The following is a 13,205-nucleotide window of genomic DNA, read 5'->3' as shown; positions in this document are numbered from 1 at the left end:
CTGATGACTTCAGAAATGATAATTCAGTTGAATTTGTGAGAGTGCATCTTAAGCCAGTGACATCTGTAGAGCAGAGAATTATAGCACCTTATAAAGTTACTATAAGATTCTTATTGCAAAGCACAACTGTATTAAGCAGGAGCAGTGAACTCATGCTAATCACATTCAATCTCTTATTCCAAACAATGCACATAATAGATGTGAACAGGAAAAAAGGGCAAACAATAAAAAGCTTTATAATAACGGTTCTTAAGCTTGGCTTCTTATGTAATAACTCAGCCACGAGCAGCCCAAAGTTAATTTAAAAGACACTAGACATGCATTATGTGACAAAAGAGGAAACACTCGACAAACTTTCAGCCTGGAGATTAAGAAGGAAAAAGGTCTGCAGAATGGTATTTTCAATTAGCACCTTATATGTTTCCACAACCCATGACCTGCCTGAAGTTAATAACAACTTTCATGCACCCTGTGCTGATTTATAGGAACCAATCTTGGCCATAAGAAAAGACAGAGTGAATAACTTCTTCCATTTACCTTGGCACCAGCTGTAAATATCTCAAAGCAAAAATTCACCAAAGGAAAGCATTATGCACTTGGAACTGGTGTTTCTTTCCTGCTCATCACACAATGATGATCTAAGCCTCTGAATTTTCTGCTGCTTCTTGCTATGGGTTTTTGTTTAGTTTTGAACAATTCTTTCTGTGAACCTGAGATCCATACCACTGCAGCTGATTATTCTTTTCAGATAGTTTCCTTCACTAACATCCTGAGACTTAATTCTTGTTACAGTACTCTCCCTACCCTGAGGAGCACATTTCCTATTGACCAATACTCTGCTCAATTCCGATTATAATTGTAAAGGCACTGCACTGAGAGATTAAACCTCCTACTTCCACATCTCATGCACAGCAATCTGAGAGGGTTATTAAAATAGACTCCCTTCTGATCATCTCTGTAGACATTTTAATCTTACATTCAGTGTTTTTATATCCAAACCTCGCTCCTCACACACAGGGGGAGGGAATTAATTGAATTGAGTGGGAGGTTGATTTTGGTGGAGTCCATTGGAACTGAGCAAGAGTATATCTCGTCTATTGAAAAGCACTTACTCTGAATTCTAACAAAATAAGCCCATTTTTGAACTGCTCACTTCAAAGGGAAGAGTGGGAATTGCTTGTGCTTGTCTACCCTCACTAGTGTTTCTATTATCATTTTTCTTAAAAACAAAACAGGCACCTGGGAAAGGATGATGCAACTGCAATGTATGGAGTGGAGCGTGGGTTTGTTTCTCTCTGCTAATGTTATTTCTAATAAGGAAACGTGAAAGGCCTTTCAGTAGAGTCATGGGATGAGGATGGACTATGAGGGAGACAGTGAGGCAGGCAGTTAACAGTACTTTATTTTCTCTTTCTGCCCACTGCATGAAATCTAGTGGTCTTGGTTCACTTGCTGATTTTCTCACGTTTTCTTGCTTATATGTAAAGGACACAAAAAGTAGCAACAGCAGGAGAAAGCATTTGCCTAAAGACTTCACTCAGCTGTTAATGCCCAACGCAAACTGGAGCTTCCTCCTGTTAGGATTGTGAAAGTTCCCATAAACCCCAGCACCCCCCAGAACAGAGCGTGCTTTAAAGAACAGACTACAGGGTTTATCTTAGAAGAGAAGAGGATCGTGGACTGGGAGGACGTTGGGAGCACATTGGGTATGCTGCTAGGTTTACTCTCGTAACTTGTCAGCATCTCTGGAGAGATGGGTTCATTAGGAATGAACCAGGATTTGCATGAGTCAAGGAAATGAGAATCTGTAGGTGTGCCACATCCTGCCCTCCCAGTGCAGATCAGCAAGAAGGCAGAATATTTGCCAGGAAGGCCGAATATTTGCCAGGAAGGCCAGAGAGAAGAGAGAAAGACTAACACTAATATTAAATATAAGGATACTCATGTGTCTGACCCCCAAGTTTGCAGCCACGGCTCAGAAACAGACCTGCTAAATCCTTACCCCCTTCTGCCTCTTTCAATAACTTAGAACATTACACAATATTATAGTACTTTAAGATAACATGGATATGGTGAGCTCAAGAATCTCCCCTGCTTTCCTGGGCCATGTTAGGACTAAGATCTGTGTATTCACCTAAAACATAGGTGTAAAGTATCCTTTTGGCTTCTAGGACTAAACAAAGTTTCAAAAGAGGCCATGACTAGAAGACAGCACTCAAGAAGAACTGCTGTGGAGCTAAGCCCATGGTTTCCAGGACCCAGAGGTCTCTCGGGGAAAATCACAGGCAAGCCTCGATGCCAGTTACATGTCAGTGTGGTCTCTGGAGTTCCACGTTTCCAGTTTTGTCATCCTCATTTTGCTTCAATCCATCTCTTTAATACTTTTCTGGTAGGTAGGTGAATCTCAAGCATGTGTGGCAAGTGGGATACACGAGAGCTCCAGAGTTCCCCTTCCCCAATTAAATACAAGCCTGTAAAGGAAATCTGGGTACCTGCAATCCAACTAGAAATCGCGGGAGGCAAGACCTTATTTTCTGCTAAGCTTCAGCAGTTAGTTCAGGGCAAACAGCATCAAGTGCTGAAGCACAAAGAGCCCCTCCAGGGGGAATCTGAAGTTCTCTCTAGCAAGTAATGAGGAGTCACAACTTAGCCTGTAACTTCAGGAGCATTAGCAGTTCTGTAGCATCTTGTTTTTCCTTATGTTGAAGCTCCCCTCACTTTCATTCAACAACAAACTACTGTCCTCCTCACTATTTTTAATTAATTGCTTTTTTTACCAGATTTTACATTTGTTAATCTGATCAATATCAAATTAACCTCACCTTCAAGATCGTTAGTGAACATGCTGAAAGAAACCATTTTCAGAAAACCATGGGAGCAGCACACAACCTCCCTGTTTGACACCAGCCATCACCCTCTCTCCTGTCAATTGATTCTTTCTCATTGCTAGCCCTTCCTTTAATATATGAGTAGATTTTTGTGATCTAAAAAACCTGAACTAACCAGCAATTCTGTCATATCCAGTTGGTACCTTGCCTGAGAAACAGGCCCAGTCAGATGGGGGGGGGGCAGAACCTCCAAAAAACTCATTTGGCTTTGCACATCAATAAAATGGAAAGCTTTGGAGTGTGTTTTTTGAAGTGTTACTACCACCAATGTAACATTACCCAACAAAATTTAAAGTCTCTTTTCATCCTGTATATACATCCATATAAAGCATAACCCCAAACATTCCCACTCCCCATTTCAGCATTAAGACTGTCCCCATTACCTGGACTCCTCCCCGCTAAATCTTGCGATGTTCCTCACAGACAACAGGTCTTGCTCAAGTCTCCCATCGCACAGTTTCTGATGCACTTGTAGATAGGGTCTCCTGGGGCCAGTACTCCATCCACAGGACACGAAGGGTGAAGACGGCACATCAGAAGGTAGCGTGCTCTGGGCTCAGGTTTAGATCTACTCAGCCCTCCCCAGGTCAGTTCTGGCTGGGGAAGACAAGCAGTTTCTGGAGCTTTACCCAAGAGCTCCCAGTGCGCTTACACCTGCAGATGGCCAACAACAGAGTTTGGGAGCCGGGGTTGCCACGGGACTATTTTGCCTTCACCAGTGAGCACAGGGAGCCTGCAGCAAGAGTGTGGGGATCAATCACGGGGGAAAGATGGTGCACAGGGGACAAGGAGGCAGCAGAACCAGGGGAATAAGGTACAGGGAAGCAGCGCTGGATGGAGAACAGATCAGGAGAGTGGCTTTCAAAAACAAGCCGAGTGTGAACAGTGTAAATGCTCTAAAGGTGGGGCAGGGGGGAAGGCAAATGACAGGCAGGTGGTGTATTAGAGAAAAGAAAAACATTCATTTTATTTAAGGTTTGGTGTATCTAGCCTGAGCTAGATGGGAAAACGGGAGATGAGAAAGTAAGGGGGAAAGCGGCACAGAATTTCAGACAAGATGTGAACTGAGTCTAGCAGAATTTTTTCTTTCTTTTCATTTAATGTTCAGTCCGCTTTGACTCTAAAGAACAGAGCTGTTAATACACTTCAGAAATTTAGCACAGGAACCAGTCTACAGTTAACTTTGTAATCAGCTGTAAGTATGACACTGATTATCACCTTTACTTTCTCATTAGCTATAAACAGAAATATTTTAGTCTATTCCTTGAGAACTTCCCTTATTACAGCTTCTTAAAATACTCTCATAGTAGTGAATCAATTTGGTAAAACAGCTTTATTTTTGGCTCACTTTCTTTTGACATCCAGATCTGTGTTAATATACATGGCAATTATGTTCTAACTAGAAATGCCACAATATTTTGCTTTATTCATTACTACATAAATATGTAGATTTATGTGCATGGCTCGTAAGTAGTAAATATTACCATTATTTGTCACCATAAAACAGTAAAAGCCTGGCTCATGAAGCACCGGTTTTTTGCCTTTCTCCTCCTACACTACAGCGAGGGGCAAAAATCAGAAATGTTTCTTTGAGAATTATTATGGCCTTTACAACATGACTGACACCTCAAAGTAAAAGAGAGCCTTCACTTCAAGAAACTTAAGGTATAAATATCAGCCCTACTCGATTGGGTAAAAGCAAACATAATTCTCGTCATGATTAACAAGGAACTAACACATTATTTCAAAAAAGTATTTCTGGAAACAGAAGAACAGGAAAATCCCACTGAGATGACAACCAGAGACTTTAAAATTCAAGTTGTGCCTGGAGAATCCTGCTTGGACCTAGAGCAGCAATGGCAGAAACACAACAGCATAGCAAGACAGGCTGAAGGGGAGGGAGATGACACACAACCCCCCCCAAGAAAAACATGCAGAACAATCAGCAGCCCAGAGAAGACCATCATTAATCCATAATTACAAATATTTTTTCCTAACCTCACTGAAGAAAAAACACATTAAGAATTTAAATAACTTTACTTAGGCAAAACACTCAGCATAGCCCGTGAAGCTGATGTAATCCACTATTTTGGCAGCATGTGGCAAACCATTTCATAAGATGCTGTGGTAAATTGATGGGTTTATGATGTTGATTTATATTATATCTCTGTATAATATACAGTATTTTACTAATTATTAGTGTCTAGAAACGAAAGAGGTTCATATGGGCACTTAGGTCAACAAACACCACAGTGTACTCAGTATTTCCACCTATATGTAAAATCACACCAGTTCAGCCTTTAGGGCTGGAACAATTATATCAGCATAAAGTCTTCTAAAGCTGAGATTTTATTACATTTTAGCTGATATTTGACTTCTGTCAAAGCAGGCAGCGTTGTCTTCCTCCTCCCAGGAGTATGCTCCATCTACTTTGGCATTTCTCCAACCATTCCGTGACCAGGTTCAAGTCCACTGAAGGGCACAAACTAATACCAAGAGGGGGAGAGGGAGAAGAGAAGGGAGAAGTTTTGGCAGGAAGGCTGTCAATTTAGAAAGTTGAATCATCCAGGTGAAGGGCAAGAACAAGACAGGTATCAGAGCTGGCAGAAGATCCCTTAGCCAAGAACAGGAAGAGCAGGACTAATCCCTTCAACAGCAGCATCCCATAAGAGCAGCCCAACTGTAAAGCAAAAGCACCTCCTGAACGATTCCTGGCTACTTCTTGCAGTGCAAGAGGAGGGTTTGGAACACCTTCCTGTCCTTGACAGCCACATTAACGAAGGGATAGGAGACAGAAATAGGTTAGGTTGTTAGTATCAGCATATTGAAAGTGATGTGTCTATTGTGTGTAGCTAAATCTTTCACATAACATTGCATATTGTTCAAGGAATCAGGCAGCTGTATGTGTTAGAGACTTTAAAAATCCAGTAATTAAAAATTACAATTTTACAAGCATTAAGTATATTACTTATCCCTTCCAGTTCCTATAATCCCTGCAGTTTCACTAGTACAAGATGCACAAACTAGCCATTTTTCAGCATCACTAAATCAGCATTTATGAAAATAATGTTAAGAAGTTTGAGGTGATAGCAGTCTTTGTCAGCTTCATGTGGATAACTAATGGAGAAGACAAGTACTGCTTCACCAGATTAGTCTTCCTAGAGATCATACTGCATACATGCAGGAGGAGACACAAATGTTTTAGTTACCGATAACCTAACACCAGCTTCTAAATACTCAGAATGTGGATGTAAAACTGCAAGTCTTCCTCACTGATGTTAAACTACTTATGTACTGGAATTATGAGGAACGTTACACATTTCTTGGAGATTTTGGCAACAACTTATTTCCAATGATAATAAAATAAGTTTGATTATTATGTGTCCAGTACAAAGAAATTAATCTAGCAGTGAGGCAATGTTGGGGATTATCTTCTAAGTGCAAGGAGCAAAAATTAAATTTGGAACAAAGCTGACATCCAAGATACTTGAATCTTGTAGCTGTTCCATCTTTCTTACTGCTTGAAATGATTGCAAAAGAAGATTAAACATTAACAAATGTAAGACATTTTGACGCTTCTAAAATTGCCAGATACAGGAGAAGAATAAGAAGTCAGTAACAAACCTGTTAACTGGTATAAATCAAGCAGTTTAAAACATCAGCTCTTTATCAGCGGAAGGAGTTGTTACTGTCTCTGAACAGTAGAACGGTAATAAAGAGGCATGCTGTTACCTGACAGAGAAAGGCAACTTGAGGTACAAATACTCAATAGATTTACAAAAATATGTTGAGATTTTGTACTATAGATCATGGCAGCCCAAAGATCAGAGCTGTATTTTTGACAATTATTAACCCATAAAAGATTTTAATAAAATCTACAGTCTGCCAAGTCTCAGCTAAATTCAAAGTGTTTTAGATTACTTCCATTTTTAAGTGAATCACACCTGGCCTTGCAATGATACACAGCTCACCTTCATATGCTGCTTGTCAAATGTAAAAAACTTAAAACATTGCATTTAAAAAAACTGCAAATTCATTTTTGAAATTGAAAAAGCAAGAAAAACAATTCTTATAAAAAGTGGTGCAGGGACATAGGCTGAAACTGCCTGAGAAAGTGTACGGCTCTAAGACCACTTGCCCTGCAGGTAGTCCCCTTTTGCCCGATATGTGCAGAGGAAGCTCTCAGCTACTGTCTCATCTCTAGAGAGCTGAAGTTCTTGTATAGCAATTCAATATTTACATAATTCTCTTTCAGTTTCTTTTCCCTTGCATACTCAGTCACTACATCAGGATGAACTTTTTCTTCTCCCTATAAACATGGTTTTGGTAGGGCAGAGCAGAAATCTGCAAAAGATAACATCTCAGCATTCAGTAACAGTTGCTTAGATACAACCTCCTAAATGGCAGAAGTCTAGACTCAGTTTTTCCAGCACAGAAAATTAATGCCTATTGTTCCAAGCACTAATCCCACTGCAAGTTCACTGAGTTCTACATTGACTTTTATTGAGTTCTACTACTATAAATGTAGGTAACATTTACTGACAGATGTAGTGAAAAAAATTAAAAAGTGGGGGATAAGATTTTTTTTTTTTTATTATAAAAGAATGATTCAGAGCATAACATTAAGTTCCTAAAACACTTCAAAAAACGTGAACCATTTGAAGAGCCTCTGTCTTAGTATAACAAGGATTTTGGTTACTCGGGATTCTAGCAGGTACTAAATATGAAGTGAAGCTGAAATTAATTTGACTAACAAGATCCAAGGATTTCTAATGGGGGAACTGCCTCAAAACAGACTGGAAGCCTCCCAGATTTTTCTAGGGCTACTCAGTATCTTAATCCAAGAACCCGAAGTGCATACAGCCCTAACTTCACTCTACAGCATATACCCCAAAAGTTATGCAATCATGGATGCAACTTGCTACGGTCACAGACGGATCTCAAAAATGTTGGAGAAGAGTCCTAGAAGCCACTGAATCTGCAAGTTTTGGATCCCTAGAAACCTAGCAGCTATAGTAGATAATCAGGTTTTGCTTCAAGCGTAATGTCTCACTGAGGAAAGTTTAGGCTTTATAATACTGTGCACGCACACCAAGCACAATATATTTACTTTCCCGTAAATCTGTCTGGAAGCTTACCAAGCAGTTCTATGTGTACAACGCGGCTGGATAGCTACTCCCAACAGGAAGAAACTCTCTGTACCTTTCTTTAGCTATGGAGGAATATGTCATGTATGTTGTTTCAAATTGCCTTGAAAAAAGCTCTGATTTACAGACCTCCCTTCTTTAGAAAATGAGGAAGCTGCTGTGGACTTAAAAAGGAAGGATGTTAAGGGGTGTATTCTTTCAGTTCAGCAAAACCACAGGTTTTCAACTGGCTCAAAACTTGCAAAAGCTGGAATCAGAAATGAAATGTGGAATCCCTTTCCTTGGGACAACCTATTCAGAAGACCTATGTAAAGCTTATAGAACATGGCCTATACCAACCAACAGCCTACATTCCTGTGAAAAAAAGTTCCGATACTTTAGCACGTTTTCTTTGAAAGGGGAAGTATAACCATTTCCAGGTATCCCTAAGAAAACTGCAAATAAATGTCAATATTGATCTGTTAGTAAGAACATTTGTATTCTATAACTTCAATTTTACCAAGTAACTCCAGTCACTTGCTAGTGATAATGGGTGGCGATCTAGTAATTCTTCCATTGCCACAGCTGAGAACATATCCCTTCATGGACCAAAATGTGCTGCAGACCTACTCAAACAAGATATATCGCCTGAAGGAAAAAAGCTATTTAGAGTTCATCCACAGCAATGCAGAAGCGCTTGGTGTTACCATTCTCATTCTCCTTTTGTAATCAGAAGAGCAACTCATTCAAAGTACACCCAACTCTGTGTAACAAGATGGCACCACAAATGCCTTCATTTTTAAGGACTATCATGAGTGAAGAGCCACCTGTGAGAAAAAGGTCATCTACAATTAACCATATAGTCTGAAGTAACAACACTCCAAAGAAGATGAGATGTAGCTACATGTAACAGAGGAATTTGGAAATAACCACTTTCTAAAAACCAAACTGGACAAATTGCAGCAAGAGATTTAGGTCAAGAATTTTTTTCCCCTAAGGTCTAACAGCAAGCATAACAAAGCAGTGACATAACAGGAAAATCTCTCTCTCTAAAAAGAGAGGGGAAAAAAAAAAAACCCCAAACAACCCCCCCCCCCCCCCCCACTTTGAAACACAACCCTTGTTCACAAAAAACGTACCCAAATTACCTTGAAGTCAATACCTGAAGGTTAGTGTTCAGACAACAAAGCACAGCATGCTGAAGAGAGTATTTTGTTGGCACAGCACTGTGGCTATTTACTAGCCAAGGATTGTCAATGCTTTAAAGCAGCAGCAAGGGGGGTGTCCCACCACATGCAGCAAATCACTGGTTCTTGTCAGGTGCAGCTGCCAAGAAACCTCTCTCACTTCAGGAAAGAACAGACTAGTCCAGCACAATTTTGGCCACACAACTGAAATCTTCAAAGGATGCTGATGCTGCAAGAAGTAAGCCCAGGGCATTAGGGAACTTAAAGGGGATGGGGTCAGCCCAAAGGATACTGGAGCACTGTTCCATGGAACACAAATGCTCAGAAATTTTACAGTAGATATTTTTTCATCAAAAAATGCCAGTTCCAACATGTGTCACTTCTGACGACTCCTCTAACAAATCTTTACTAGATCCCGCTAGCTCAATTTATCTAGCTCTTTGGCAAGCCACCAGTGTCAATCATCCTAAACTACCCTGACATGTAGCCCGTCCTAGGGCTAGAGGCTTCAGGCTTTCAGTCTCGCTGGCTTCCAGGGGTGATCAGTACTCATCCTGGGAAAACCAGCTTCCACACCAGTCTGCATGCAATTGCTAAACTTGGACACCTCTGCACCTGTTGAGTGGAAGTGAAAATATATCACATTTACCTCACAAACTGTACTGATTTTGACCAGACTTATTTGTAGAATACCCCCCCAAAATAATTCAACCAGTAACTCTCCCCTTATCAACAATTTTTAAGGGCTATTTATGCATGAAAACAAAGAAACCTACTGAGAAACTCCCTCGAGGCTCCTCTGTCCAAATACTGCTCCTGCTGCAAAACACTCCTTCCCTCCAATTTCTCACATACTCCACCCAGTATCCCCAGGCCCCATCACATTTGCTACCTCATAAGCTGCCGCCTGTTAAGAGAACTATGCATGCCCGTTTGATAATTCCTGCCAAAACAAAAGAGAAGGCAGCAGATTTTTTTCCTCCCTTTCCCATAGCACTGAAAGGACTTCGACCTAGCAAGCCAACTAATCATGAGCACAGAAATAGTAACACCTAAGTATGCGAGACCTCCATCCCCTCTGACAGGAAATCAGCCAATGGGTGCAGGAGTGACAGGGAGGAGACAGGGGTTATCTAGGGAACAGGACATTCACATGGAGGCAGTGTAATTATGCATGTCTCATTTCCTTATGAAACTGGGCTAAAACTCATAAAACATGCAGAACTCCTCAATAATAGGAGTGCTATTTTGAGCTAATTTTTTTTTTTGAGATATTTAAGCCAATCTGCATTTAATTCACATTTTCCCAAGGATGAAAAGTTCTTTGCTTTTCCTTTGCTGCCTGTGTGCACAACTAATCAAGAAAGAACATAGATTTTACATGCTATAGACTTTCAAGGGGGAAAACCAAAGCAACATAATCCTCTTCCAAATTCAGTTTGTTGATCAGGGGCAAGTTCAGTAAACTCAGAAAATTACAACCAAGGTTTACCATGCAGTAAAAATGACATTTTTTTTTTTTTTTTTAAGGTGAAGTAGGAACTCACCAATCTCCTTTCGTTAACATCCTGAAGAGACCAAATACATGTGCGCGTGTGTGTAGATGCACTGTAGAGATTTTCAAAGCTCTAGAAACTCAGATTAGGTAATTCTAAATAAAATCTTACATTAAAAGAAAAAAAAAAACCACCACAAGTTAAAGAAATTCTCTAAGGCTTCATTATAGTGGCATATAATTCCTCAGCAAGGTAGGAACCTTGTCACTGGTTCTAGCAAGCTAACTGTGGACTAACAGAATATACTAGACTATCATTCTATACAGTTAGATTACTGCAGTCCATGGATTAACTTTGCCAAGGCCCATTAAGTAGAAAATAGCATGCCAAATCTCACTGTTTCAGAAAAATCAGTCTCTGTCCTTATCCTCTGTGTGGATGAGAACTGTGCTAGCAGGCCACAGCTGCTCCCCAAGAGAGCAGGAAGGTAAAAAATATTGCAGATGTTGCATGACCAAGGCCTGGGAAAACCTATCTTCAAATACAATCTTGACCACATTCACAACTTATATAGCCCTTTCTACAGACCAGGATTACAGGATATGCAACATTTTGCCAAATTTTTTAAAAGATTTGTTCACCTCAGCAAAACACTGAACTTGAGGTTGTCCCAGTCTCTGGAATGGAATAAGGTCTAACAGATACAGACTTCTGCCTCATCCCTACCTAACACAATCAAATCTTTTTAAGAAGCCTTGCTCACTGTAAAACATTTAATATGGGGAAAACCATTTCTTGAGATGGACCAGTGGATTTATATACCTGTTTGCAGAGAAAGACATAATTCTTATCTTTTTAGTTTTGCTACAGAACTACTTATTATCTAAGCATCAAATTAGAGAAATTATCTGGAGTAAACTAGGTTATGCAATTGCAGTGCCTTAAATACTGCAGATAAATGTCCGACTGGTGCTTTCATGCTGTAACATACTAAAATAAACGTAAGAAAACTTACAATGAATCAAAAGGGATTTTTTTGTATGATGGTTTATAAAACTGAAAATTGATGTAAAACATTAAAAATGGCAATCTAAAAATAGTCATATGAGCTGTTATTCCTGCATGGCAAAGGTGCCTTCTAATAACATGTTAAACCACAATATACCGAAATACTTCCAAGTGCATTCACTTACCTTTAAAATTTTGCCACAATTTTTAGTCAGAATGCTATCAGGTGTTGTTTTACTTCATTTACATATCGTATTTGCCAGTGGACATTACGTGATCAAAGAATCATTTTTGGACTTCTCCAACCAATTTCATTGCTCCATTAAAGGAAAAAAAAAAAAAATCAGCAACCACCTTCTGTCAAAATACTATAATTATTTTAAAACCTGAAACTGAGTTTGGAGTATCAACATGCCTATGGTAAAGTTCTACTAATGTCATCTGAAAACTCACATTTCATGGAGTGTAAGAAGTTATTCATAAACCTTATTTTTAGTAAAATTTTAATAAAAATAATGCTTTGAATTTTCACATTCTAAAGAGCTAAAAATACAACAGAAACTTATTTACATTTTGTAACAACAAAAATGTACAAATTACTATACAAAATGCAGTACCATCTCAAGAAAAACAAGTTTTTGAAAGTTCTAGCAGTTAGGACATGAAACCTGTATTTTCTGAAGAGATACCACTTTAAAGACTAAGTATCAATAACTGAACAGTGATTTTCTTCACTGACTTAATAAAAAAACGTTTCCATGACAATTATGACTATCATTACTTTTAATTTTGGCTGATACAAATACAACCTCATAACAAAAGTTACTGAATTTATAACAAATCAGATTCAATATATATTCTTTCCCTCGAGGTTTTTGCCACAGAACTTTTCAAAACAAGAAAAGAAGTACAGAAACTTCTTCTTAAGGAAATAAGCCTGGCAAGAGATGAGTAAGTTACAGTTTTACAAAACCCCTGTATTTGTAAACACTCAAGCACTGCAGATGTTTAAAGTTATTTCAAAATTATACATATGGCAATCACTGTATGCTATTTGATACAGACGTTTTAGAGTAGAAATAGTTTGGCACAGGCTGAACCCATGGAATGGTAAATTTCAATTTGCATTTCTATTTGAAACGAGCAAGCACATTCTAATATGCAAAAGGAAACCTGATACATTTTTACTTTTGAAAATATGGGACATCATACTATATAGATGAAAAATTTATAAGATCAGCTCCGTCAGACCCTTAACTACTATTCAAGTCAATTGGGAGATAGTCACATCAATGTGTTTGGGTGCCCAAGTGGTAAAAAGATGTTGATTCACAGGTTTCATGTATGGATGAATCTGATTCTACTAGCATTTCAGACTGGGTGATCACTGTGATACCTGGAGTATAACTTAAGTCATATCTTGGGTGTATTTCTGATAAAACAAGTAAGAACCTAATGCATTTTATTTAATATAGTGAAGACTAATGAAAGCCCCCTATG

The sequence above is a fragment of the Haliaeetus albicilla genome, chromosome 8 (genome assembly GCF_947461875.1).
Source record: "Haliaeetus albicilla chromosome 8, bHalAlb1.1, whole genome shotgun sequence".
In the NCBI taxonomy this organism is placed as follows: Eukaryota; Metazoa; Chordata; class Aves; order Accipitriformes; family Accipitridae; genus Haliaeetus; species Haliaeetus albicilla.
The sequence above is the reverse complement of the archived record's forward strand: the minus strand, read 5'-3'. Positions refer to the sequence as shown.